Below are 5,719 nucleotides of genomic sequence, written 5' to 3' on the forward strand. Positions count from 1 at the left end.
TTGAAGCTAGAGTATGCACATCTGAACACTAAGCAACCCTTTCTACCACTAGACACACTACAGATGCTTAATTAATCTTGTTTACTTGCTAAATCAATTTTTGATACAAACAATAGGTGATTGTAACAAGCCAGGTGATGAAAATGTGAGAAAGCAGTTGAAAGTCCAATTGTTTAAGTGAAAAGATAAGTACCCTTGATAACTCAGAAATTCTGCTTTTATCATATATTCAGACACCAACTAATATCTTGAGCCAGCCTGTGCTGTACCCTTGCCTAATTATAGCAGTAGTTTCCCACCTGGCCTCCCTGCCTCAGATCTCTCCCATCTCCAAACATGGTCTATGTTTTCCCACCCACAACACGAAGGGGTCTAGTGTAGAGTACTCTAGATAATTCAGCAAAACTATCTGTCTCAATTACTTGTCTCAAATAGGTCAGTGAGAGGGACTGTATCTCATGCTTTTTTATGTCTACTAAATTGCCTTTCAAGTAACAGGTTCTCAACAAGTGTTATAATTAGTTAAATAGGAACCTTGTTAGGTTGGGCTGCTTTTAGGGCAAAAGCAGGCTGATCCTGATAGGCAGAATATTCCCAGAGTAAAGTACACATATGCAAAATTATGCATATAAATACTTATAACTTTTTCTTTGATTATGAATTGTTAGAAATATGCTCAGTTATAAGTAATAGAAGGCCTAATTACCTGGATCAAGCCAATAAAGTTTTTTGTTTTTTTTTTTACATAGCAAGAACAAAGGTAACAATGATTAGATGAGTTCAGCTTCATGAGTTTGTACTGAGGCCCAGGAGTTTTCTGTTCTTCCCCCTTACCATACTCACTACATTGGCTTCTTCTCTGCATGATTTTCAACTTATGTTTGAATAATGGTCCGTACAGGACAGGAAGAAGGAGAAGGAGTGCCAACAGTCATTCCTTTTAGCAAGAAAAGAACACTTTATCAAAAGATCCTACTCTCACCCTCAGCAGGCTTTTACTTGCACATCTCTGGTCAGCATTTTGTCACACAGTTGCCTACCCAAAAGGACAACTACAGAAGAAAGTTAGCTTTTCCAGCCTCTTTAGTGAAAGGAGATAAGAGGGAAGGGAATCACCAAAGGCTATAGGTCAGCTAACCAACAGGGCTTACCACAGGTTCTTCCCTTCCCATCTTCTTTGCCCCCAATGAAAGCATTATCTACAGGAAGTCCATACATATATGATCTATCCATTACCTCTTACTAGTCTGTGTATCAAAACTAGTTCCAAAGAAAGAATCTGAAACTTATACTACATTCTAAGTGACAGTGACAACTCTGGTGTTTACATGTTAAAAGGAGCCAAAATCTTAAGCCAGACTCCATCAGTGTCTCTCACCACATTTGCTATTGGCATTTTGAGTAGGATAATTCTTTGTTCTGCTTGTCCGCTCATGCAGAATATTTATCATTACCCTTGTCCCCTTTCCCATCTGATTACGGTAATTTGAAATGTCTTCTTTCATTTCAAATGCCCCATAAAAACTCCAGGCTAGGAACTACTGAGCAGTAGGAATGGACTCCAGGGCAAAATGTCAGAAATCAAAGCTAGAAACTGGGTAAGAAATTGAGTTGGGAAAGAGTGTGGAAAAGAAAGTTTGATGGGTCAACAAGACCCTTTCAGAACCTCCGAAAAATTAATGCCATCTGAAAAAGAGAGAAACCTAAATAACCTTCCTTTGCTGTCTGCTGTTAGCTCTTAGGAAAGAAGAGATCATCTTGGGTCCTCATCTGCTCAACATCCCTGCATTCTGTAATCCATCAAAGATCACAAATAGAGTCAGACCTGGGGTGGTAAAGGAGGTTTGCCATGAAGTTTAGAGAATGGATAAAGCAGTAGACACTCACACAGACACACACGCAATTGCGTATGTAAACTTTTTTTTATAAAAAACAATTTCATTGCAGTATCATCCACACACCATATAGTTGACATACTTAATACATATAATTACAGTTTTCTTTTAAAGGGAATTTTACTTATTTTTGGTGACTGAAGACTGAAGAGTTGGACTAGGTGGTCTCTAAGGGTGGAATTCTCCACTCAGCTCAGGAATTCTCCACTTTACTGTGCTCTTCTGCTGTATGATGGGGAGAGGATTGCTGGAGTCTGCAATCAGTGCTATAAGTAGAGACGCTTTACCTGCTTACCATCCATGTGCCCATGAGCACATGGGGAAGGTGGTGCCACTGAGCAATACTTATACTGTTATAAATAGTACTGTCCTCCAAAGAGCTCAAAGCTAGCATTAACTTACAGCAGTATTTATTTCCATGACTGCATTAAGTGTGTAGGGGTTAAGTATGCTTTTCTTCACTTCACTGATAATGAAAATGAAAGCACTGGTTTTAGGTAGCTTACTCAAAGTCCCACCATTTATCACTGGGTTAACTGAGCTGAGCTTTCCAGTGAGAGGGCTCTGTTTTTATTTCTTAAAAGAATAAACTTTAATGGCAGTTTTCTACAAAGTTGAAGAGCAAGACTACAATAAAATACAATTCCTTTGTACAATATGCTTGCTGTGTTCTTTCAAACTTGATCTTTTGTTATTAACAATGAAGATTTAGCACTTATGTAGATCTTTTAGTCCACAAAGTGCTTTTCAAATGTTAACTAATTAAGCATCATAAATACCTTAGGAATAAGAAAGAAAGTTATTATGTTAGAATTATATGCTTCATGTAACATGTATATTATTTTGAGTTCCTTGGAATATTAATGATGAGTGAAGAAAATTTAATTTTCACTAATTAATTGTCTTCTTTATATAATGCAATACAAAGCATTGATGAAAGTATTGATTAGATATCCTAAAATTTTTATTTCAATGAAATAATACAGGTCTGGAAACTTTTAATGTATATTTGGTACAACATATTGTGATTCAAAAGCATAATAGAGTAAAATCATTAACTGTATTATTTAAAATCAAACATCAAGAAAGTTAAAAATCATCAATGATAAGAAAAATTACTAGCATTTATCAAGCCTTCCCAATGTCAGACAATTCTCAGTGACTTAAATGTATCAAATGATTTAATCCTGGCAATAGCTCTATAATGAAATACATTTGCCTATTTCATACATGAGGAAAGAAAAGAGGCTGAGTGTCTTGAATAGGGTTAGAGAGCTGGTAGGGAGTTTAGGCCTCCTGGCACAAAGTCCATGTTCTTAGAACCTATAGTATACAATAAAATTTATAACTGAGATAAGTTTTTTAAAAGAAGTTGAATAGCAAAAACCCTTGTTCCTTCCTATCATTGCTTATATTCTCTCTTCAACAAAATTAGAGATAAGGGCAAAATAGTTTCTGCCGGGTATCGAGGGGGTTGGGGGGAGAGGAAGGGGGCAGGGTAGGTGGTAAGGGAGGGGTTGGGGGCAGGGGGGAGAAATGACCCAAGCATTGTATGCACATATGAATAATAAAAATAAAAAATAAAAAAAAGAACAATAGAAATAAAAGAAATCATAGAATCAAAAATAAATAAATAAATAAAAGAAGTTGAAGTTATTAGGATACAACCTGTCCAGACACCAGATAAATCTCAAAACATACTGAATTGTTAATATAGAAAATGAGCTAAAGTTCTGGCACCATTTCAGATTTGCAAAAGAATAATAATAGATTTTATATTTTCAAGATGATTTTAATACTTGATAATTATTTTAAATGCACATATATTAAAAGTATTTTCTAATACTAACCACAGTTAAATTTTTGAATTTTTAATTTTTCAATTTGTCTGTTAATAACGTCTAAAACAACTGTTAAATCTAACACTGAGTTAGGAAAAATGCCATATGTAAATTTTTTCTGAAGATATGTAAAGCTAAAGATGTGTGTGTGTGTGTGTGTGTGTGTGTGTGTTATAATATAAGCTAAGAACAAGAAGAATAAAACTCTCATATCAGGACAGAACCAAATCTAGTTATCCTTGGTTAACATATATTGTTTCAAATATCATGGTAAGTTCAGTAGATATTCAGTAAGCATTCTCCAGATACACAATATCTATGAAGCTTCTGCTATGAATCTTTGGCAAGGAAGAAGAAATACTGTTTAAAAAATTTGTCTAGCATCCTATCTATATTTGAGGGTATTACTACAAATATCTTGATAGAAAAGGAAATGCTCATTTACTATGATTTAATGTGCCAAGATACATAATTTAACATCTAGGTTGAATCAAAGTATAGTATCATCCTGTTTTATTGTGAATAAGGTTTATGCTGCAGTTCAAGTAGTGACCTTGAGTATCTTTTTCAATAAAACACAGAAAAAACTAAATGATGAAAGTATGTTTTATCTCTGTCACCAATGTTACAACAATGACCCCATTGTATCATCAACGTTTTAAAAGCCATCTTTGAGAAAGTTACAGAATTCTCACCTCCTTGTTGTATCAACCCAGAGAAAATTCCCAACACTCTTTTTTCTTTTATCTTCTTTCTCTTACCACAATACTTTCTCACCTAGCTCCCCAAAAGTAAGAGCCACAACCCTAAGAAGTCATATATGATCAGAGGCATTAGAAAATAACTCCAATTTTAACTTGTTATTATATCACTTACTAGAAGGACATGCATTATAACATTTTGTTTCTCCCTCATCTCATAATCAATTCCATCACCTTTTCTATATCCCTGGGGTGCAAACATACTCTCACAACAGTTTAAACAAAAAAATTAGTCCTGGGGTTCACAAATTAACCATGCCAGTGATACTTGAAATTATTTTTAGCTTAATGTCAGCCTTATTAGTCCTCCACTTTGAGTAACTCATTTCCTTTGCTTTGTCACAAAGACAATCATTTTAAAGGTATATGTCAAGGTAAGAACAATAAAATTTAGCAATGGTCAGATAGTACATGGAAAATCATTGAGATATTTTATACTTACTTCGAAGAGTAGGTTTTTCTTTCACTTTCCCTTTGTTTCTTATCTGCAGCTTCAAGAATGAGAAACCCAGTACCTAACATGTGCTATGTAAGGCCAGTGGAGACAACGCCACTGAAACGCACTTATAAATTTTCAGCAAAACTCTCTAATTTGAGATATGGAGCCTAGCCATCAAATAAATCTTCTAATTTAGGAGTCAATCATTTTGTAAAAGCACCAAATTTGGTGATGTTAAAATAAAGTTACAATAAAAAAAGGGAAATGTGACAAAACAGCAGGGCATACTATATTCTAACTTGTCTCACTGGGGAATTAATGTGATGTAATGTTTGATCACAGTCTAGTTGTTAAGTGAAATGATTGCGTGACAAATGAGCTAACATAAATGTCACAATGACTATGTAGCTAGTGAAGGAATGCTTTATGCCTAAGAAGGACAACAACTTATTTTAATAGCTCCATGGGAGGAAGGAGTATGTTTAATAATGTCTATTGTTTTTGTTATGAAAGTAATATTTCCTATGTGCGCATATAGAGTTGAGGTTGTAGCATTATCTGTAGAATTATGTATGGATCATGTAAGTATACATGTATATAGAATGTATGTGTATATATAGAATTTTTTTGTCCAGCTTTTTTTTTTAATGTACTAGGGATTGAACCCAAGCCCTCATATTTGCTCTACCACTTGAACTTTGCCCTCTGCCGTTTTGTATTAATTTTTGAGTTATGGTCCCACTAGCTTTTCCCAGGCTGGTGTTGCTATCCTCTGGACTCCAC

Source organism: Castor canadensis, chromosome 4, assembly GCF_047511655.1.
Source record: "Castor canadensis chromosome 4, mCasCan1.hap1v2, whole genome shotgun sequence".
NCBI lineage: Eukaryota > Metazoa > Chordata > Mammalia > Rodentia > Castoridae > Castor > Castor canadensis.